Source organism: Prionailurus bengalensis, chromosome X, assembly GCF_016509475.1.
Source record: "Prionailurus bengalensis isolate Pbe53 chromosome X, Fcat_Pben_1.1_paternal_pri, whole genome shotgun sequence".
NCBI lineage: Eukaryota > Metazoa > Chordata > Mammalia > Carnivora > Felidae > Prionailurus > Prionailurus bengalensis.
This window is the reverse complement of record NC_057361.1, coordinates 87,408,967-87,433,766: the sequence shown is the minus strand read 5'-3', so window position 1 is coordinate 87,433,766 and position 24,800 is coordinate 87,408,967. Positions and strand designations below refer to the sequence as shown.

Genomic DNA, 24,800 nt, shown 5'->3' with positions numbered 1-24,800 from the left:
TAGCAGTGTGGATGGAACTGGAGAGTGTTATATTAAGTGAAATAAGTCATACAGAGAAAGACAGATACCATATGTTTTCGCTCTTACGTGGATCCTGAGAAACTTAACAGAAGTCTATGGGGGAGGGGAAGGAAAAAAAAAGAGGTTAGAGTGGGAGAGAGAGCCAAAGCATAAGAGACTCTTAAAAACTGAGAACAAAATGAGGGTTGATTGGAGGTGGGAGGGAGAGAAGGGTGGGTGATGGGTATTGAGGAGGGCACCTTTTGGGATGAGCACTGGGTGTTGTATGGAAACCAATTTAACAAAAATTCCATATCAAAAAATAATAAAAACATAAATAAATAAATAAAAACAACAAGAAACCCTATGAGGCCATCAGGAGATTTTTCAGGAGAAACTTTGCCGGTCAGAAGGGAGTGGCATGATATGTTCAAAGTGTTGAAAGGGAAAAATCTGCAGCCAAGAATACTCTATCTAGCAAGACCATCATTCGGAATAGAAGGAGAGAGATTTTCTCAAAGAAAAACTAAAGGTGTTCATGACCACTTAACCAGCCCTATAAGAAATATTAAAGGAGATTCTTTGAGTGGAAAGGAAGCTCATATATTAGAGTATGAAAAGTAAAAAAAAAATCAGTAAAAATAAATATTTCTGTAAAAATCAGGCAAAGGATTCATAAAATAAGAAAATGTAAAATATGACACCGTATACCTAAAACATTAGAGGGAGAAGAGTAAAGAATGGGTTTAAACGTAAGCAACCATAATCTTAATAAAGACTGCTATATGCAGAAGATATTATATATAAACCCCATGGTAACCACAAATCAAAAACCAGTAATAGATATGAAAAGAATTAAGAGAAAGGGATCTAAGCAGACCACTAAAGAAAGCCAACAAATCATGGAAGACAGCAAGAGGATCAGAGAAAATCTATAGAAACAGCCACAAAACAAGTCACAAAATGGTAATAAATACACATCTATTGATAATCACTTTGAGTGTAAGTGGACTAAATACTCCAATCAAAAGACATAGAATGACAAAGTGGATTCAAAACAAGACCCATCTATATGCCGCCTACAAGAGACTCATTTCAGACCAAAAGCAACCTGCAGACTGAAAGTGAGTTGATTGGGAAACATCTATCATGCAAATGGATATCAAAAAAAAAAGCAGGGTAGCAATACTTATATTGGACAAAGTTGACCTTAAAAAAGACTATAACAAGAGACCAATAAGGGCACTATAAAGTAATACAGGGAAAAATACAACAAGAAGATATAACAATTATAAATATTTATGCACCCAACATGAAGCACCAAATACATAAAACAGTTAATAACAAATATAAAAGAAATATGAACAAATAATTGATAGTAATACAATAATAGTAGAGAATTTTAACATCCTACTTACATTGGCATACAGAACATCCAAACAGAAAATCAACAAGGAAACAGTGACTTTGAATGACACATGAGACGAGATGGATTTAACAGACATATTCAGAACATTCCATCCTAAAACAATAATACACACTCTTTTCAAGAATATTTTCCAGAATAGATCACATATTAGCCCACAAAACAAGTCTTAACAAATTAGAAAAAAATAAAATTCATACTGTGAATCTTTTCTAATCACATGTTATGAAACTAGAAATCAACCACAAGAATAAATCTTGAAAGAGCAAAAATAAATGGAGGTTAAATAACATGCTACTCAACAATGAATGGGTGAACCAAGAAACCAAAAAAGAAATCAAATAGTACATGGAAACAAATGAAAATGAAAACAGTGCTCGCTTTAGCAGCACGTATACTAGAAGTGTAATAATACAGAAAAGATTTGCATGGCCCCTGTGCAAAGATGACATGAAAATGAAAACACAATGGTCCAAAATCTTTGGGATGCAGCAAAAGTGGTTCTAAGAGGGAACTTTATAACAATACAGCTCTACCTCAAGAAGCAAGAAAAGTCTGAAAAAAACAACCTAATCTTACATCTAAAGGAGCCAGAAAAAGAAAAAAAACAAAACCAAGACCCAGAGAAAGGAAGGACATAATAAAGATTAGATCAGAAATAAGTGATATAGAAAATAAAAGACAAGAGAATAGATCAATGAAAACATGAGTTGGTTCTTTGAAAGATCAAAAAAATTGGTAAACCTCTAGCAAGACTCATTAAAAAAAGACAGGTAAGACCAAATAAACAAAATTACTAATGAAAGAGGAGAAATAATAACCAACACTACAGAAATACAAACAATTGCAACACAGTATTATGAAAACCTATATGGCAGCAGACTGAACAATATAGAAGAAATGGATAAATTCCTAGAGACATATAACCTACCAAAACTAAAGCAGGAAGAGATGGAAATTTGAACATGCCAATAACCAGCAAAGAAATTAGATCAATAATCAAAAAACTCCCCCAAAACAAAAGTTCAGGACCAGATGGGTTCACAGGTGAATTTTACCAAATATTTAAAGTAGAGTTAATACCTATTCTTAAGCTATTCCAAAAAATACAAGAGGAAGGAAAATTTCCAAATTCATTCTAATGAGACCAGTATCACCCTGATACCTAAACCAGATAAAGACACCACAAAAACACAGAACTAAAGGCCAATAACTCTCATAAATATTGATGCAAAAATCCTCAACAAACTATTAGCAAACTGAATCCAAAAATATATTAAAAAAATAATACACCATGATCAAGAGGAATTTATTCCTGGGATGCAAGGGTGGTTTAATATTCACAAAACAATTGGGGTGCCTGAGTGGCTCAGTTGGTTAAGCATCTGGCTTCGGCTCAGGTCATGATCTCACAGTTCGTGGGTTCAAGCTCCACATTGGGCTCTGTGCTGACAGCTCGGAGCCTGGAGCCTACTTCGGATTCTGTGTCTCCCTCTCTCTCTGACCCTCCCCCGCTCATGCTCTGTCTCTCACTCTCTCAAAAATAAATAAAACATTAAAAAAATTAAAAATAATATTCACAAAACAATCAACGTGATATGTCACATCAGTAAGAGAAAGGATAAAAACCATATGATCATTTCAGTAGATGCAGAAAAAGCATCTGACAAATTAAAGTATTCATTCATGATAAAATCCCTCTGCAAAGTAGATCTAGAGGGAACATATCTCAACATAATAAAGGTATATATGAAAAACCCACAGCCAACACCATACTCAGTGGTGAAAAATTGAGAGCTTTTCCCTTAACATCAGGAACAAGACAAGGATGTCCACTTTCACCACTTTTATTCAACATAGTACTGAAAGTCCTGGACACAGGAAATCAGACAAGAAAAAGAAATAAAATTCTTCTTAATTGCTAAGGAAGAAGTAAAAGTTTCACTATTTTTAGATGACATGATACTATATGTAGAAAACCCTCATGAGTCTACCAAAAAACTACTAGAACTGATAAATGAATTCAGTAAAATCATAGGATATAAAATCAATGTACAGAAATCTGTTGCATTCCTATACACTTATAATGAAACAGCAGAAAGTGATATTAACAAAACAATTCCATTTACAATCAAACCAAAACCAATAAAATATCTCACAATAAAGTTAACCAAAGAGGTGAAAGACCTATACTCTGAAACCTATAAAACTCTGATGAAAGAAATTCAAGATGATGTAAAGAAACGGAAAGACATTCCATGCTCATGGGTTGGAAAAACAAGTATTGTTAAAATGTCTAGACTACCTAAAGCAATCTTCACATTTAATGCAATCCCTATCAAAATACCAACAGCATTTTTCACAGAACTAGAACAAACAATCCTAAAATTTGTATGGAACCACAAAAGACCATGAGTAGCCAAAGCAATCTGAAAAAGAAAATCAAAACTGAAGGTATCACCATTCCAGACCTCAAGTTATATCACAAAGAGGTAGTAATTAAAACAGTATGGTACTGACATAAAAACACATAGATCAATAGAATGAAATAGAACAAAACAAAACAAGAAATGCTCAGTTATATGGTCAATCTTTGATGCAATCTTTGATGAAGGAAGAACGAATACACAATGGGAAAAAGAGAGTCTCTTCAACAAATGGTACTGGGAAAACTGGACAGCCACATGCAAAATAATGAAACTAGCCCGCTTTCTTATACCATACAAAAAAATGAACTCAAAATGGTTAAAGACCTAATTTTGTGAGACCTGAATCCATTAAAATCCTTGAAGAGGGCATAGACAGTAATCTCTCTGACATCAACCATAGCAACATTTTTCTAGATATATCTTTTGAGGCAAGGGAAATAAAAGCAAAAATAAACTATTAGAACTACATCAAAATAAAGTTTCCACATAACAAAGGAAACAATCAACAAAACTAAAATGCAACCTACTGAATGGTAAAAAATATTTTCAAATGACATATCTGATAAAGGGTTAGTATCCAAAACATACAAAGAACTGTTATAATTCAATACCAAAATCACATAATCCAATTAAAAACTGGGAAGAAGACATGAACAGACATTTCTCCAAAGAAGACATACAGAGGGCCAACAGACACATAAAAGATGCTCAACATCACTCATCACCAGGGAAGTGCAAATCAAAACTACAGTGAGATATCACCTCACCCCTGTCAGAATGGCTAAAATCAACATGAAAAAATAAGTGTTGGTAAGGAGATGGAGAAAAAGGAATCCTCTTGAACTGTGGTTGGGAATGCAAACTGGTGCAGCCATTGTGGGGAAGGGAATGGAGGTTCCTCAAAAAATTAAAAATAGAACTACCCTATAATCCAGGAATCACACTACTGGGTATTTACCCCCAAAGCACAAAAACACTAACTCAAAATAATACATGCACCCTTATGTTTAGACAGCATTATTTACATTAGCCAAATTATGAAGTAGCCCATGTGTCCATTCACTGATGAATGGATAATGAACGACCATGAATATATATATATTATCATTATCCATATATATCCATATCTATATATAGGGGCTATATATATCTATATATCTATATATCTATCTATATATATAGGGGCTATATATATCTATATATATATCTATATATATCTACATATATATAGATAGATAGATATAGGGGCTGTATATATATAGGGGTTCAAACTCATGAACTGTGAGATCATGACCTGAGCTGACGTCAGATGCTTAACTGACTGAGCCACCCAGGTGCCCCTAAAAAAATAAACTATTTCTTGTAGGCAGCATGTAGCTGAGTCTTGCTTTTTTGTCCAACCTGACAATCTTTGCATTTTAAATTGGGGTGTTTAGACTATTAACATTTATGTAGTTATCGATATAGTTACATTTAAGTCTATCATCTTGTTATTGGTTTCTATTTGTCCAGTCCATTCCTTGTTCCCATTTTACTTTTATTCTGCCTTTTTCCAGGTTATATTTATGTTTTCATTTTAACTCTTTTGTTGCCTTCTTAGCTATAACTGTTTTGTTATTGTAGTTGTTGCTTTAGGGATTATAATATGTACCTTTAACTTATAATGGTGTACATTCAAGTGATATTATACTATATCATATACATCATAAGAATCTTACAATAGTATACTTTCATCTCTCCCCTCCCAGCCTTAATGCTATTTGTTGTCATACATTTATTTATACATATTTTATAAACCCTCAAGACAATGTTATTATTTTTTTAAATATTTATTTACTTTTGAGAAAATATTTATTTACTATTTAAATATTTTTTTTAAAAAATTTATTTACTTTTGAGAAAGAGAGACATAGTATGAGTAGGGGAGGCACAGAGAGAGAGGGAGACACAGAATCCGAAGCAGGCCTGCCGCGGGACTCCAACTCACAAACTGTGAGATCATGGCCTGAGCTGAAATCAGACACTTAACTGACTGAGCCACCCAGGGGCCCCTGTTATTATTTTTGATTAAACAGTTATCCTTTACATAATGATATATAAAAGAAAAATTACATATTACCCAGGTCATTATCATTTCTGGTGCTCTTTAATTCTTTGTGTGGATCTAGATTTCCATTTGTTATCAATTTCTTTTGACCTGAAGACTTCCTTTAACATTTCTTACAGTGTGGGTTTCCTGGTGATAAATTCTCTTCCTGTTAAAAGGATTTTTGTTGTGTATAAAATGCTTGGTTGAAAAATTTTAAAGTACTTTAAAGGTATTACTACACCATTTTATCACTTGCACTGTTTCCAATGAAAGATTTGATGGCATCTTCTCCTTGTTCCTCTGTATACAATATGTTTTCGCCCCCTCTATTTTAAGATTATTCTTTATCACTTAATGTGAGCAACTACATTATTATATACCTTGTTGAAATTTACTCTATGTTTCTTGTGCTTTGGGTTTGTTGAGACTATAAATCCATGAATCCAAGAGTCTCAACAAACCCAAAGCACAAGAAACAGTAAATAGGATTCATGGATTTATAGTTTACATAAAATTTGCAAAAAAATTCAGCCATTATTTCTTCAAATATAGTTCTGTTCCCACTTCAGAAACTCTAATCACATATATATTTTGCTGCGTGAAGTTGTCCAATATATCAATGATGCTCTTTTCATATTTTTTAGATTTTTTTCCTCTGTATTTCATTTTGGGTAGTTTATTGCTGTATCCTCAGTCATTATCTTGTCTTCTGCCAGTATAATCTACTATCAATCCCACCAAATAGGATTTTGTTTGTTTGCTTATTTATACTCATTTTGGTTTTTTTTTGTTCTTTAAATAGACTTTATTTTTAAGATCATTTTAGATTCACAAAAGAATTCAGCAGAACATACTGCGTTTGTTTGTCCCCTGTCCTCCGACTGGTACAGTTTATATATCCATTCACCTAGTGAAGGACATCTTGGTTGATCCCAAGTTTTGGAAATTATGAAGAAAGCTGCTAAAAACATCTGTGTGCAGGTTTTCTTGTAGACATAAATTGTCACTTGATTTCTGTAAATACCAAGGAGCATGATTGCTGGATTTCATGGTAAGAGTATGTTTAGCTTTCCAAGCAACTGCTGAACTGTCTTCCAAAATAATTATACCATTTTGCATTCCCACAGCCAACAGATGAGAGTTCCTGTTGCTTCACATTCTCTCCAGTATTTGGTGGTGTCAACATATGGAATTTTTGCCATTATAATAGATGTATAGTTGTGTCTCTTCATGTTTTAGTTTGCAATTCCCTAATGACATATTAATGTTGAGCATCTTTTCATACCCTTATTTGCCATCTGTTAATCTTATTTGATGAGGTGTCTGTTTAAGTCTTTTGTTCAAGTCTTTTGCCCAAATTGTTCATTTTCTCATTGTTGAGTTTTAAGAGTTCTTTGTATATTTTGGATAATGGTTTTTTATCAGACATATCTTTTACAAATACTTCCTTCTAGTCTGTGACTTGTCTTCGTATTCTCTTCATAATTTTTTTTTGCAGAGATGTTTTTAATTTTATTTAATTTTATTTATTTTATTTTTTTTTGAGATGTTTTTAATTTTAATGAATTCCAGCTTATCGATTATTTCTTTCATGGTTCGTGCCTTTGGTTTTACATGCATAGAGTCATTGCCATACCCACGGTCACCTAGATTTTCTCCTATGTTATCTTTTAGGATTTTATAGTTTTGCATTTTACATTTGGTTCTATGATTAACTTTGAATTAATTTTTTAATCTAGATTCATTTTTTTTGCATTTGAATGCCAGTTGCTCCAGCATCATTTTTTGAAAAAGAGTATCTTTTCTCCATTGTATTGCTTTTGCTCCTTTGTCAAAGTTTAGTTCACTACATGTATGGTGGTCTATTTCTGGACTCTGTATTCTGTTCTATTGGTCCTTTGTCTATACTTTCACCAATAACATAATTTCTAAAGTACTGAAACTTTATATAGTCATGAAGTCCAGTACTGTCAGCCCTCCAACTTTGTTCTTCAAGACTGTGTTGGCTATTCTGGATCTTTTGCCTCTCCACATAAAATTCAGAATCACTTTGTTGATGTTCACAAAATAACTTGGTGGGGTTTTGGTTTGGGATCCATTGTATTTTTCATCTCAAACATGATAGTTTTCATCTGTAGGATTTTGATTTCCACTAAAAAAATATCTTCCACATCTCTATCTAATATAAGGAATATGGATATAACAATTCTTCTAATGCCAATTCTGAGTTGGTTTGGATGTAATTATTATTCTCCTCATTATGAATTGTGTTTTCTTGGACCACTGAATGCCTAATTAATTATTAAATGGATGTCAGATGTGCAATTTACCTTAGTGGCTGTTGGATATTTTTATATTCCCATACATACCCTTGAATTTTCTTTAAGATACATTTAAGTTACTTGGGAACAATTTGATTATTTCAGGAATTGCTTTTGTGATTCTGTATGGTGGATTTGGAGCTATTCTCCATCCAAGGCTAATCATTTGTTACTGAGGCAAGACTTTCCTGTGTATTCAGCCAAATACCCAGTGAATTATAAAAGTTTTTCCAGTCTGGCTGGTGGGGAGAGATACTTTTTCCCTCTCCTGTGTGAGCACTAGAAAGCATTCTCTAATACTTCTGATTTTTTTTTTTTTTTTTGTCAGCCTGGGGTAGTTTCATGTACATGTTCTGGTTACAATTCTTAATATTCAAGGGACTTTCTATAGAATTAGTAGTTTCTCTCTATGAAGATTTCTCTTGTGTATTCTGTTCTACGATCTGTAGTCACCCTAGTTTCCTTAGCTGCTTAGCTCTCTCCTACGCATGAAGTCCACTGGGCTCTACCTCAGTTCCCTTTCCGTGTACCATTACCAGGAAACATTTCTAAAATTAGAAATTCAAATTTTTTAAATGTTTACTTTATTTTTGAGAAAGAGACAGAGTGTGGGTGGGAGAGGGGCAAAGAGAGAGGGAGACACAGAATCTGTGAAGCAGGCTCCAGGCTCTGAGCTGTCAGCACAGAGCTGGATTTAGGGCTTGAACCCATGAACCGTGAGATCATGACCTGAGCTGATGTCAGATGCTTAACCAACTGAGCCATCCAGGTGTCCCTAGAGATTCAAATTTTTGTAGATACACAACTGCTATGATTTTCTATCCTTGTGTTAGTTTTCTAAAATTGTGTTTTCCAAGGAATTTGTCTATTTCATATGTTATCAAATTTATTGGCATAAAATCATTCATATGTTCTTTTTTATTATTTGAGTGTTTAAGAAATCTGTAGATATATCCCCTCTTTCATTCCTGATATTGGTAATTAGTATTTTCTGTCTTCCCTAATTATTCAAGCAGGGCTTAATGAATTTTATTTATTTTCACAAGAAAACAAATAATGTTAGCTTATCAGAAAACTGATAATATGCTTATTAGCTATATAATTTCTTTCTTTACACTAACTCTGTTATTAATTTGCTCTTCTTCATGTAGCTTCTTTTTTTTAAATTACATTTCTTGGGGCGCCTGGGTGGCACAGTCGGTTAAGCGTCCGACTTCAGCCAGGTCACGATCTCGCGGTCCGTGAGTTCGAGCCCCGCGTCGGGCTCTGGGCTGACGGCTCAGAGCCTGGAGCCTGTTTCCGATTCTGTGTCTCCCTCTCTCTCTCTGCCCCTCCCCCGTTCATGCTCTGTCTCTCTCTGTCCCAAAAATAAGTAAACGTTGAAAAAAAAAATTTAAATTACATTTCTTTATTTTTGAGAGGTAGAGAGAGGCAGAGCATGAGTGGGGGTGGGCAGAGAGAGAGAGGGAGACACAGAATCCGAAGCAGGCTCCGGGCTCTGAGCCGTCAGCCCAGAGCCCGATGCGGGGCTAGAACCCACAAACCGTGAGATCATGACCTGAGCCAAAGTCGGACGCTCAACCGACTGAGCCACCTGGGCGCCCCTCTTCATATAGCTTCTTAATGTACACAATTAGATTATTGATTTTAAACCTTTTTTCCATTACTTTATTTTAAAAGAATGTTCATGGCTATTCTCTCCATATGTTATATTATGTACTTTCATCAACTATAGTGTTACCATTAATATTATCCCTATTCAAAAGATAAGAAAGCTGATTTTACAGAGGTTAAAGATTATACTAAATTATATAATTTATAAGTTGCAACTCTTGAGACTGAAACCCACATCTGCCTTTTTTTTTTCTGATGGAAACCTTAAACATGCAACCACTCCACCATATTGTTCTTTTGACAAACTATAGAGGCTCAATAATGATCCTTAGTATTTGTCTTATATTTATCCCCACTAAGAACCTGAAAATGACCTTCATTTATTTTGCTTCCAGGTTTAATTCTGATCCATGTGCCATCTGGGAACTAAGATGGCTTCTTCATGTAGTAGAATCCTTAGGCATGAACACAGCAAGTTCTTCCACTTTGCTTTTTAATCCAAGAAAGCTGAGCCACACTACAGCTGTTTTTCTAACCTAAATAATCCAATATGACAGAGACTGTGTTTCACTTTCCCCACTAATGATATCTTTATCAGTTCATCACCAGCCTCATATACATTTTTATTTTTTGAGTCATTGCTTATCACCATTCTGTGATGATCTCTGAGCATCCCCAACCATTGGCAGTATTAGGGGTTCCCTTGCTTTAGGAGCATAAGTTCCAAGCTGTGATAGCCTCACACTGTGTCTCTATGATCACTAGGGCACAGGGCACTTTGTCAAAAATGGATTTGTCTTTCCAAGAATCATTTTTATCTTTGCTGCCATCCTCATGTACGTTGTTTCAAAGACTGCCTTTGGAAACAGCTACAAACTATTGACTTTGGAAACAGCTCAGCATGTTGTTTACCTTTCTTTATACTTTCCAATATTATACCTATGTGACCAAGATTTCCTGGGCACTCCATCTACACAGACATTCCTGGATTCATTGGAGCCCTAGGTATTGTTGTTACCAGAAAATCTTCACTTGCTACTTTGGGATATTTATCATAATAGAAACTGACTTCCATATATTACTCAAAAACTGCCTTTTCATTAAAATCACATCTATCATCTAATATTTTTCTACCACTTCATTCATACATTCCTACATTTTCAGCATCATGAGGAATAATAGTGCTATTTTAAGCCCATGAATCAGAGGATAAACTTTATATGCCTATGAAAGAACAGGATAATCTTTCAATAAATATGACAAATTTTTATACTGACAGCATGTAGTATATTATGTCTGGAAATGAGATATGGAGCAGAGGTATGGACTGTCACAAAGTGAATAATATCAGGATATGATAGTAGGGATTTTAGGTGACTTGCCGTTCAGTTTGTGGTTTGTTTGGAAGTGGAGGGAGGCAGCCTGAGCTTTCTGGCATATGATTGAGACCTGAGGCATTTACTGAAGATAATCAGTCTCAGATCTGTTTGAATTTTCCCCATTTTTGAGACTTATTTTCCTTATCTGCCAAACTCTAGAGTCAACCAAGTGATGGGTGTATATTTGGGGCTATGTTGTCTTTGAGATTGCTATTTAATGTAGCAACAGTTATGCTAGTCTCTAAGGAAGTTACATTATAAGATTGGAATCCCAGTGGTTTGTTTTTCAAAGGAAACCATATCTGCTACCCACCCTATATGGACTATCTACCTAACCCATTATCTGAAGTTTTCTCCTCCACACTACACCTTGGTGAGCTTCCTGTCTTTAATAATGTCTATTCAATCTTTCTATTGGAAGGTGTAAGTGGCTGAAGTATGGACTATGGCTCTCACTGTGAAAATCAATTTTCACATTTTGATGACCATAGAAAGCTGTCAACAGTTCACACATCATAGCGACCTTCTGGTTTCTATGACAATTGGGATATACACAATTTGATCATGGAGTAGAACCATTTAGCAAGGATGTTTACAAGAAGGAAATGTCTATTAAACTTTAGGGTCTGCCATAGTAAATGTTCTGGGTCCCAGGAGAGGCTGCTTCTGGTAAGGGAATCAAGTCGGGTTCTACTGAACTTGAAGCTACAACTACCACCTGGTCACTTTAGTCTCCTCATGGCAGAGGACCAGTAGGCAAAGAAAGAAATTTATATGGTAGAGGGGTAAGTTGACTCTGATTACCATGCAGAGATATGAGTTGCTGCTACATAACTGGGATAAGGAGGAGTATGTCTAAACCCAGAGGATTCATCAGGAATTCTTTCTTGGTGCTTCTAGCCTGGTAACAATGGTAAATGCATTCAGAATAAAATAGGTGTTGATTTCTTCATAATTTTAAGAATTGTTGGGGCGCCTGGGTGGCGCAGTCGGTTAAGCGTCCGACTTCAGCCAGGTCACGATCTCGCGGTCCGTGAGTTCGAGCCCTGTGTCGGGCTCTGGGCTGATGGCTCGGAGCCTGGAGCCTGTTTCCGATTCTGTGTCTCCCTCTCTCTCTGCCCCTCCCCCGTTCATGCTCTGTCTCTGTCCCAAAAATAAATTAAAAAACGTTGAAAAAAATTAAAAAAAAAAAAGAATTGTTTACACTTCAGATCTTGGCTAAGTGGGGCTGAATGCAACAAAAAGTCTTGGGCAGTTGACTCAGAAATCATTCTAGGAAGCCTGACTTCATGCTGAGCCTGGCCTTTAAAAGAAGTATCTTTCTTTATTAGTTCTTTGGAGGCTTGAAGTATATGTAACACTATTAATTTAAACACCATCCGGCTCTGCTTTTTAACATCTCTTCAACTGTTCTGACTGCATCTATTTCAATTGTATTTTTTTTTCTAAATATCTTTAATAATGTTAAAACGTCCAAATTCTCTTTTCTTTCCCTTCTGGTAGGTTTTTACAATTGCTAAGATCTGAACTATACAGTTTTTTATGAACCTTCCCTATTGGCACAAGCTGACTCCAAGTGGAACTCAAGGAACAATTCACCCTACACAGCAGAGTGCCTCCATATTGGAACACTTTAGTTTTTCTAGAATTTGGTAGAATTAAAAGGACAGAACATGCATGGGCTTAAAAGATAATCCAGGACTCTGAGGTCTCAAAGGAAAGGGAAGGACAGAAACTCTAGAAGCTGAGGGTCTTGAAAATTCATTGGACCCCAAGCATGTCAATCTTTACCTTTCAGCAAATAAACTTAGAGCTTGCAACGGCAGGGGGCGGGGCAATCCTTTGTTGACATTTCGAAGCTCTGCCTCCTGTCACCAGCCCAACGGATTACTTCCAACCTTGTCCAACACTGCCTCAGGTGTAGTTTCAATTGGCTGCTCTTCACACGCACCCCTCTCAACCCCCATACCCTACTTCTACAACCACCCTGTTGCAGGGCCTCCACAGGCACTATAGACCGCTGTATCCTCTGCTGCCATCTTCTCTGCTGCCTCCATCACCTACCAGCAGGCACTGCTGCCAACAGCCTCAACTCTGTGCTCGCCATCTTTGCCAATTTTGTTAAGGGGCCAGATCACTTCTACAGTTGAGGCACTGACTGGTGTATCTGTTCTGCCATGTCTGCCACAGAGAATCAAGGCCTAATCTCAGGTGGCCAGATGGGAGCCGGTGTTGAGGTGGGCCAGGATCCTGGATCCATCAGGCATGGTGCAGTGCCTGCAGAATTGGGGGGTGGAGTTGCAAGGGCCGCAGCCCCTAGGGATTTCCAGGCAGCTGTTCAAGCCCTTTGGGAGGAGGAGGAGGGTGGGCAGGAGGCTGCTCAGCCTGTAGTCCAGAGGAATTGGGATATACAACCAGTAGAAGAGGAGGAAGAAGAGGAGGAGGAAATTGAAGAGGAGGAGGAAGAGGAAGATGAGGAAGACGACGAGGACGAGGAAGAGGAAAAAGAGGAGGATGATGATGAAAAGGAGGGAGAGGGGAAGGGAGGAGGTCAGGAGGGGGGAGAAGAAGAGGAGGAGAATGAGGAAGATGAGGAAGAGGAGGAGGACAATGAAGAAGAGGAGGATGACAACTTTGAGGAAGAGAATGAGAATTATTTGAACAAAGAGGAAGAGAAGAAAGGTAAGGAAGGCGCATCTTTGAGTTTCCTATGGCACAGTTTTGGCCCCTAATCAGAGCTTTGATCCATTCCCTTTCATATCATAGTCATTATAACAACCATATCCTTCCTGGTCCAGCCCCACACAGGCTGTATGGTGGTCAGGTGCCACTCCAGGGAGCCCAATGACCCTGCCGATGGACTGGTGCCTTGAGAGGTGAAGGACCCATAAGGGGTCAGGTAAAATTCCAGGAGCCAAGGTCTGGGAGGGAAGGTACCTGGAAGAGGGCACCTGACCCTGAGAACTGGAGGAACCTGCAGAGAGGGCTACAGCCCAGAAGACAGAACTGGTGGAGGTCAAGGTCTGGGAGGGCGAAGTATTGGGGGATGCTGCCACTTTATAGGAAAGCTGGGGCCTATGCACCTGAGGAGACAGTGGTCATGAATGGAGGCAACATCTTCAGGTTCTTGTAACTTCTATTGGCACAGCTGGCTTACTTGAAGGCCACTCTTTGTGCTTGCCTCAGGTGACTAAGCAACAGGTCAATGTTTAAAAAAAAAACCTTCAGGCTGAATGTACTAATTGTATAAAGATATTTACAGTCTTGAGAAAAAGTTTAATTTCTATCAGCCTGTTTGATAAGAGAGCTGAGACCTGAGATCATCAATGCAATTCATGAGCCCAGAGAAGGTGTCAGTGGGAAGTAGGTGTACAGGAAGGTACTTGGGAGAAAATGGAAAATGAGCCTGAAGGAAAAGGGCAAACAACTGCTATACCTCACGTTTGGTTGATGGCTTTTAAAAATGTAGACTCCTGGTAAGATAATATGAGAAAATGATGAAATGGTACTGGAGCACTTTTCAGGGGATGAGGAACCAATGAACTTCATGATAGAATTTGTCTTCAAATCAAACATGTATTTTCCAACAAAGTTCTGACAAAAACATACAAAATGCTGATGACCAAGTGATTCTTACCTCTTCTAACAAGGGTCCAAAATAATCATCAGCACAGGGTATGAGGTCTATTGGAAATAGGGGGGAAATGTCACAGAGAAAACTATCAAGCAGCATAAATCTAGGGCCACATAAGTGTTATTATTAACTAGTAGGAATGTGCCCAGCTACTCTTTTTTTTAAACATATTTCTATTCTACAGATTATTCTGAGGGCAGAATACTGGATGCCACTATTGATTTTAAATTGGGCTATTTTTTCTGCCACTTTCTGGTCACAAAGAAGCAACTGAATATAAGTTTCTTCACTAAAGAAGCAACTGAATATGAGAACTTTGATGAAGAGGCCCAAGAAGCTGGATGTGAGGAGAAGGAAGTGGAAGAGGATGAAAGTGAAGAACCAGAAGAAAAACTTGAAATTGATATGGAATCAGCAGGGGGCAACTGTGTAGAATCTAGGTATTAGTGTAGAGCCTTAAGTATTAACTAACCATTTCTGACATATACTTGTTACTGAGAGTTTTATGCTTTAAAATTGTTTCTGTAAACTAATAAGAAAAAAATGTTGAAATTTAGTTTTGAAAAGTTAATAATATACTTATATACTAGATAGTATAGAAGACAGTACATTCTGAAATGTACTTCATTCATAGCTACAAGTCCTTTGTCCATAGCTTTAAGACTACTACAGAGGGAATGGGGCACCTGGGTGGCTCAGTCAGTTGAGCGTCTGACTTTGGCTCAGGTCATGATCTCACGGTTCATGGGTTTGAGCCCTGCATCGGGCTCTGTGCTGACAGCTCAGAGCCTGGAGCCTGCTTCAGATTCTGTGTCTCCCTCTTTCTCTGCCCCTCCCCCCCCACTCTCTCTCAAAAATAAACATTAAAAAAATAAAAAAAGACTACTACAAAGGGGAGATTTATGAGACTTTGCATTAGAGATCAATAATTTTTTAAGAAAATGGTCACCAGAAGAAGTAGCTAAAGCAGATAGGCCATGCACAAGCTGTGCCTTCATCACTTGGTCACAGAAATGTAGTCTCTTGGAATAACAACGCCTCTTGATGTGACTCCTTACAAAAGTATTAAAAGGATTATGGGGCGCCTGGGTGGCGCAGTCGGTTAAGCGTCCGACTTCAGCCAGGTCACGATCTCGCGGTCCGTGAGTTCGAGCCCCGCGTCGGGCTCTGAGCTGATGGCTCAGAGCCTGGAGCCTGTTTCCGATTCTGTGTCTCCCTCTCTCTCTGCCCCTCCCCCGTTCATGCTCTGTCTCTCTCTGTCCCAAAAATAAATAAACGTTGAAAAAAAAAATTTAAAAAAAAAAAAAAGGATTACAAAAGTATTAAAAAGGATCATGATTAATTCACAAATATTAGTTCTATTTAGGTTTTTGTATTTCATATGACATTCAAAAGAAAAGAAAATTTGTCATAGTAAGATTGCTTATCACTGAATTGGTAATTAAGTCTTAGCTTATATTTCCTCCAACTATCCACCTCTTTCTCCCACTTTCCCTCTACCTCTCTTTCTCTCTTTCTAAATTTTCACAGTTACAGAGTCTGATAACAGCCTCATTCCCATTTTACAGATAAGGAAACTGAAGGTCTGGGAGTATAAGGGATATATGGTTTGTGTAAAGAGCACAGGCTTCTAAGGTAGAAAGATGTATTTAAATCAGAGTGGCCTCTAAAGAAAAAAAAAAGCAAGTTTTGTTAGTGGTGGGCAAGAGGGATTCGAAGCTGGTGTGATCAAATGATTGAAGCATGTGCACCCTGATATCTTAAGGGTCTGGGTTACAATAAATGGTTTCCATTTCTCCTTGTTGAGACAATAGGTGTACATAGGATTAACTCATATTAGAAAGTTACTGGTATATGTTAATGGTGTACAATTGTTAATTGACTCTTATTTCATCCTACAGTTGGAAGGCATAGAAAGAAATGGATGGCAAAAGAAGAATTTGTTCTTCACATATATTCTACTTTTCAGTAGCCCAAACCACTAGTTTTTCAAAGTTAATCACCCCAAAATAATATTAACTGACGTCTGGCTTTACTCTTACCTTTTACAGATATATTTGACAACATTTGTTTGCATTAAAAATAAAAGCTTATTTGGGGCACCTGGGTGGCTTAGTCGGTTGAGCGTCTGACTTCGGCTGAGGTCATGATCTCGCGGTTCCTGAGTTTGAGCCCCACGTTGGGCTCTGTGCTGACAGCTCAGAACCTGGAGCCTGCTTTTGGTTCTGTGTCTCCCTCTCTCTCTGTCCCTCCCCTGGTCATGATCTGTCTCTTCTCTCTATTTCTCAAAAATAAATAAACATTAAAATTTTTTTTAAAAATAAAAGCTTGTTTGAAATAAATAAGTTGCAGATTTTTTTTTGTTACATAAATGACACTGACTCAGAACTTTGTATCTTTCTATTTGTTTTAGCCCACCACCTTACTTTCTTTGAAAGGAGTATCTTTCAACTGTTTGGTAAGCCTATTTTAAATTATTTTATTGCAGCCTCAAATAAATTAAAATATAACGTTATAAGCAATTTGTGTAATGGCAGAAATGGTGGTCTAGCCTCTACTGCATTTTATTGAAAGAAACCAATGGACCACCTAGCTTGCCTGGAGACCAAATGGTGCTATTGAGTTGCTGTGGATAAGCAGCATCAGCATCACTGGGTACTTGTTAGAAATGCAAATTCTTAGACCCCACTTCAGACTTACTGAATCAAATTCTGGAGGTAGGCTGCTAGCCATCAGGGTTTTATAAGTCCTTCAGGTGCTTCTGAAGTACACTAAAGTTTAAGAACCACTGGTTTAGAGCAATGTGGGAAAACTAATTTCACCTACAGTAGGACCAGCCTTAATTCACTGACTTGGTACTGTTGCAGGTAAACTGAACATGATGGTAAAATCTGGATTGAGGAAGAGACTAGAATTCTCAGGGGTGTGATGCACAAATATCTCTTGCAGGGATGTGCTAGTTTTCTAAGTTTATTTATTTTGAGAGAGAGAGGCAATACGAGCAGGGGAGGAGCAGAGAGAGGAAAAGTGAGAGAATCCCAAGCAGGCTCTGCACTGTCAGTGCAGAGCCCGATGCAGGGCTTGAACCCACAAACCATGAGATCATGACCTGAGCCAAAATCAAGAGCCAGACACTTAACGGACTGAGCCACTCAAGTGCCCAGGTTGTGTTAGTTTTATAGAGCTGCCAAAACCCAAAAATTATTGCAAACCAGGTGACTTAAAACAATACAAATTTATGGGTCTGAAGGATTTTAAGCAGAGGAGTAATCTGCCTGATTAAAATTGTAAAGTACTGGGGCATCAGGGTGGCTCAGTCCATTAAGTGTCCAACTCTTGATTTCAGCTCAGGTCATGACCTCAGGGTTTGTGGATTCCAGCCCTGCGTCAGGCTATGCGCTGACAGAACAGAGCCTGTTTGGGATTCTCTGTCTCCTTGTCTCTCTGCCCCTCCTCCACTCATGTGCTCCCACTCTCTCAAAAATACATGAATAAACTTAAAAAAAATCAATACCGGGGCGCCTGGGTGGCACAGTCGGTTAAGCGTCCAACTTCAGCCAGGTCATGATCTCGCGGTCCGTGAGTTCGAGCCCCGTGTCAGGCTCTGGGCTGATGGCTCGGAGCCTGGAGCCTGTTTCCGATTCTGTGTCTCCCTCTCTCTCTGCCCCTCCCCCGTTCATGCTCTGTCTCTCTCTGTCCCAAAAATAAATAAAAAACGTTGAAAAAAAAATTTAACAAAAAAAAAAAATCAACACAAATTTATTCTCTCACATTTCTGGAGGCCCAAAGTCTGAAGTCAAGGTGTTCACAGGATTGGTTCCTTCTGGAGGTTCTGAGGGATAGTTTGTTTCATTCCTCTCCTAGTTTCTGTTCGTCCATGCCATGTTGGTGGTGATGGTGGTATGTGTGTGTGTATGTATGTATGTATGTGTGTGTGTATATATATGTATATACATGCATATGTATATGTGTATATATATATGCATGCAGATATTTATGTGTTAATATAGTTAATATATTAACTGTAGTTAATATATATTAAAGGTCCTTATGTGGGCTTAAGAATCTTAGGGGATTCACATTAGACTAAAGATACACACACAACTCTTTTGAGATAAGCCTTTTTTTGTGTACATACTCAGAGTCCATGACCTTGCACCTAATTATGCTACAGGTACCTAAGGCCCTGATTTTGCTCCCCAAATGACCCCATGTCTCAAGCCCCAAAAGGCCTGGGTGCTCCTCTTTACTGAGTCTGTGCTTCTGAGGGTTGAATGACATGGTCAATCCTATACTCCCAGGACTGAGAGGTAACCAAAAGGTGATGGTTATATGCAGCTAACAGGGAACAAGTAAGCTACACTATTCACATATATGTATGTGAAGTGTCTCCTGATGAGGAATCTCAGAGTGCATTAAAAAGGGGGGCATGCTGAGTTCTAGGGATTGAGATGTGGACCAGGGGCCCAAGGTGGGAGGGCCCACTCTCCTTTAACATCACTAGAATAGAACTATGAGTACTCTAAGTATGGAAGACAGACGCTAAACTGACTCCCAATAACCCCAGCCTTCTCAAATTCATACTCTTGTATAATCTCCTGCCCTGTGACTTCCTTCTACACCAGGCCCAACAAAGGGCATCCCTGGATACCCCAGGTATCCAGATGTATAGTCTTGAACATCACACAACAAACTATTCCAGAATTATATCTATGACTGACAGATTTGCATTTTTAAATTTTCTTGATAAACTAAATAGGAAAAATATATAACTAAAACATACCCAGTATTCTAGACCTGAACCTGGTCTTTCAGCTCATTAAGAAGGTGGATTTTTCATGTTATTGGAGATAAGATTTTATTTAACAGTTTATTTGTTGATTTAAACCTTTATATATGGCAAGAAGGCCCCAAGTGAACTCTTGGCTTGAAATCTTTATTTTTTATTTAAAAAAATTTTTAAACATTTATTTATTTTTGAGACAGAGAGAGACAGAGCATGAATGGGGGAGGGTCAGAGAGAGAGGGAGACACAGAATCCAAAACAGGCTCCAGGCCCTGAGCTGTCAGCACAGAGCCTGACGCGGGGCTCGAACTCACGGACCGCAAGATTATGACCTGAGCCAAAGTCGGATGCTTAACCGACTGAACCACCCAGGTGCCCCTGAAATCTTTAAATGTTACAAATGTTACTGGTGGTCCAGTTTGAATATTTGGTCTACCCCTTTCCCTTCCTTGTTCCCTGTCACACTTTGTTACCCAAGGACAGAAAAAGTACTGCCCCCTCGCTTTGGAAATGGGCCCTGCAGCTAGATTTTATAGCCCATAATTCTATGGGACTTGGACCTACGTACATAGTCCCTGGGCATTACTACAGTATAACCATCAACCACCTTGCTCCTCTGCTTACCCCTGGCTACATCAACACTCTCTTCCACATATCTCACTTCCTGTGCACATACTGTGTGCACAAATCCACTTACTTAAGACCACTTCTCCCATGTGAAAATAGCCAGCTGGAGGGGACCAGCCATCATCTTGTTCAGGCACACCTGTATGAAGCCCATTTAAGATCAGCACAATCCTCCTAAAGAACATTTTCCTTTTCTGCAATGTTAATATCCTATTTGATTTCTCTCCCTATTTCATACAGACTGAGATGGATAACGGTGCAGTTTCTGTTTTTGTAATTTCATTTTTTCATAAAGCAAAGACCAAGGAAGCCATAAAAAAGCTGGGAACTTGTCAGAATGTGCCTCTTGGAATTTAGACATCCTTAAACTCTTTATTTAAACAGAGTTTTATTTCTAACTTTTGAAAGAAAATTATAATGGGGGAATTTCCAGAATGAAACTGATCTTACATTGGTTTATTCTGAGAAAAACTAGAAGGGTTGGAGGTGTAACAGCTAGTATAACACAATTATATAGGTAATAGTATCTACCCAAATTAACTATTTGCCATGAGAGTAAGGAGGAAATACTGTATAAGCAAATACATCACGGATAGGAGCCTGAAAATGCATCTTGATTAGCCAATCACTGTAAGTGCCATTCGATTTGCTGATCCATATTGTCCAAGTGGCAGAGAAGGTTGCATGGCAGCCTGGGCTGTTGCCTCTTCTTATTCTGCTAGTTTATAGCAGCCTTTACTCAGTAAATAGGTAGAAGAAGTTGGACTTCCAAATAAGATATATATTGCCCTCAGAATCAAAAGAAGCCCACTAGTCACTGTGCTTATTTCTTTTTTATTTTTTAAGTGGGCCTCATGCTCAGCATGGAGTCCAATGTGGGGCTTGAACTCACAACCCTGAAATCAAGACCTTAGCTGAGAACAAGAGTTGGATGCTCAACTGACTAAGCCACCCAGTAACCCCCATTGTGCCTATTTCTCAATAGTTAATGGCCTGATGTGGCAAGTCATCCTTCCCTTTGGAAGGGATATTTCAATATGCCCTTGACCTCTAGATCCCTAGAAAATTCACCAAGGAAGACTGCCTTTGAATTTTTGTGGGGTTCATTTCCCACTTTCTAGCATGCATGCATTCTACCATGGTGTTTAGGATAGTTGCTACATCTTGTTCATCGGGTCCTATCAGCATGAAAAAATCAATGTAATGGGACAGTGTCCTGAGAACCTGGGGCACCTGGGTGGCTCAGTTGGTTAAGCGTCTGACTCTTGATTTTGGCTCAGGTCATGATCTCATGGTTGTGAGACTGAGCCCTGCATCAGGCTCTGCACTGAGCATGGAGCCTGCTTAGGTTTGTCTCTCCCACTCTCTCACCTCACACAAACTCTGTCTCAAAATAAATGAATAAACTTAAACAAAAAAAGATTCCTGAGAACCAGACTGTAACAAAGGGCTAGGGCATTTATACAGCCCTTCATATTGTCCTTGCGGATACGAATGTTATGATTACTGCTTCAGCTCTGCCCCTTATTACAGTAACTTCACCTACCTTGCCTTGTTGATTAAATATTGCTCCTTTGTCCCTGTCATACTGGGATCACAATATTCCTCTTGATTTCAGAAATCCCAATTCAATGTCAGTAATTCTGGCTGTCATTTCTATCCAAAAGAGATTCTCCATCACAGAGTACTTACTGGAGAAGATCAATATATCCCTTAACGCCTGGTACGAAGGTTCTGTGCTGGTGAATTTTTTTCATTCAATCTGTTAGTAAAGTCCATAATGCAGCAGTATTGTACCAGAGAGTAATAAGGGAATTTCATTACTATTATATGTTAACATATTATAGGGATACAAACAAATGATAAAATGTTTAGCACTGTGTGTAGCAAGAGGCGGACTTTTGTATGAAGGAAGGATGAGTAAGTGTGTCAAAGAAGTCTAAGGAAGAAGGTGAGGGAGTTCACAATTGAGGATATCTTTGGGAAGAATGATCCAGGAAGATGTACCAGCCAGTGACAAGGTTCCCATGCTGGAGCAATTCTGGAACATTTGAGGCCAGATTGACTGGAGCTGAGTGAGCAATCAGAAAAGTAGCAGGAGATGAAGTCAGAGAGGTGATTAAGAGGCCAGATTATATATGACCTTGCAAGGCCATTGGAAGAGTTTTAGTTTTTACTTTGAGAAAAAAAGATGCAAAATTATTGTAGGTTTTCTGTTTAAGTGACCCAACAGTAATAGCAAACACACATGTAGACTTTGTGTGAGACTCTGTTGAAAACTTTGCAAGTACTAATGCATTTAATCTTTACAACATTCCTCTGGCAGGTAAGTGCCTTACTATCCCCATTGTTCAAGTGAGTAAACTGAGGCAAACAAGGTTTAGGAAAGTTCTCTAAGGCTATGTAACTAGTACATGGAAAAGCCAGATTGCAAAGCCAGGCAGTCTGGACCCAATGTCCATCCACTGACCTGCTACAGAGAGCTGCTTCTTCCAATGGGAGTTCAAGTTTTAAAAGGCTCACTTTGATTACTGCCATTAAGTAAGATGTTAATGCATCAGTTAAGTCTATTGCCATCAGCTTGTCCCTAGTGCTGCAAAAGATCACTGTGTTGGGTCAAGCACTAGATGAAGTCTGTGGCTTGAATTCAGGGGCCACAGCTATACTCTCTGTAAGATAGAGTCTTAGCAAAATGGGAGTCTAAGAGGATCTAATAGTCTGTGCCTCCACAGAAGCACCAAGAAAATTCGCAGAAACTGTCAGAGTAAACTATGTCAGAACTCTGGAATATTATCAAAGGATTACAGTAATCGAGTGAATGATGAATTCAGAAAAGGGGACAAATAGAAGAGCTTTGTTGTGGTATTTAAATTTGGCCTTGCCCCACTCCACTCCTTGGTGTGATACCCGTCTTAAAGATGGCAGCCTATATCTCCCCTCACTCCAGCCTCCCACCTCCATAGGTATCTGGTTACAAGAGTAGAGTGGAACTTGTTCTCAAGGAATTGTGTTTGTTTGTTTTGATCTGTCTGGGGGCTCCTTGAAAGAATGAAGCAAGTCACTTGCCTTTGTTTTGCCTAACTCCAAACTCTCAGGACAGAAAAATGGCTAAGAGTGTGTGTGTGGGGGGGTGCTCCTTGAAAATACTGAAAGGCAACTCAATAAGCCATTGGTACCTGGGGCAAAAGATTATAGTTTGAATAAATAGTAAACACACCAAAAGCCTGGGAAGAAAAGCTTAGGAGAGTTACCTGGGGGAATAAGGGCTTTGAAAAGCTCTCACATATAAACGGGAATCTAAAAAGCCACATGCATGCCCAGGGCATGATACATGTTTAGACAAGTCTTGAGAAGGACCTCAGCTTTCACCAATGGCTGATTTTGGTCTCAGCACAAGCAGAAAGGGAAGGCTAAGATAGGGTTCTACATGATTCACTAAGTATTTAAAGAGTGCTCCAACACATAGCTAATTTGCAAAGACAAGAAAGATATTTTTTAAAATATTTTTTGTGAACTCCAGGAGTTTAAGAAAATCCCTGCCAAACCACTATCTGACCACTGGCTAAAGGAACAAACTTTAAAGACCACACATGACAAAATCTTTTAAAAACTAGTTTAGAAGAACCATGAAACAAACAAGCAACTACAACACACAGCAGGCAACAACAAACTCTAAGAAGAAAAATCTGATTTTGAGAGTTACTACCTTATCATATTCAAAACATGCAGTTTTTATTTTTAAAAATTAGAAGGCATTCAAAATAACAAGGGTGGTTTATTCACCAGAATAAATGATATTAACAATAAATGTCCCTCAGACATAAACACACGAAAAGGTATCCAATATCATTAGTCATTAGGGAAATGCAATAAAAACCACAAGGCAGTACCACTTCACACACAATAGATTGGCTATAATAACAAAGACAGACAAGAACAAGTGTTGGCTGAAATATTGAGATATTTAAACCCTCATACATTTGTTGGTGGGAATGTAAAGTGGGTGCAGCCACTGCAGAGCACGATTTAACAAAAAGTTAAACACTTACTTTCCATATGACTTAGCAATTCTACTACTAGTTATGTATCTGAAAAAAATAAAAACAGGCATTCAGTGAAATACTTGTACATGAATTTTCATAGCAGCACTATTCACAATAGCCAAAAGATGAAAACCAGCCAGATGTCCAACAATGCATGAATAGACAAAATTTGGTGTATCCGTCAAATGGAATTTTATCAGCCATAAAAAGGAATTAATACTGTGACATGCTATAACATGAATGAACCTAGAAAACATTATGCTAAGCAAATGAAGAAAGAAGCTTGAGACACAAGACTGCATATTGTATGCTTCCATTTATAAGAAATGTCCAGAATGGGCAAATTCATAGAGACAGAAAGCAGATTAGTAGTTGGTAGGGACTGGGAGAAGGTGGTCACTGCTTAATGGCTACTGGATCTCCTTCGGGAGTGATGAAAATGTTCTGGAACT

General features: G+C 38.2%; 1 non-coding gene across 1 annotated transcript; it reads left to right on the top strand.

Moving 5' to 3' along the window:
• Positions 1-1,799: 1,799 nt before the first annotated feature.
• On the top strand, positions 1,800-1,909 carry LOC122478090. Its single transcript, XR_006295854.1, has one exon. It is a non-coding gene; the product is annotated as a U6 spliceosomal RNA (small nuclear RNA).
• The last annotated feature ends 22,891 nt before the right edge of the window (positions 1,910-24,800 follow it).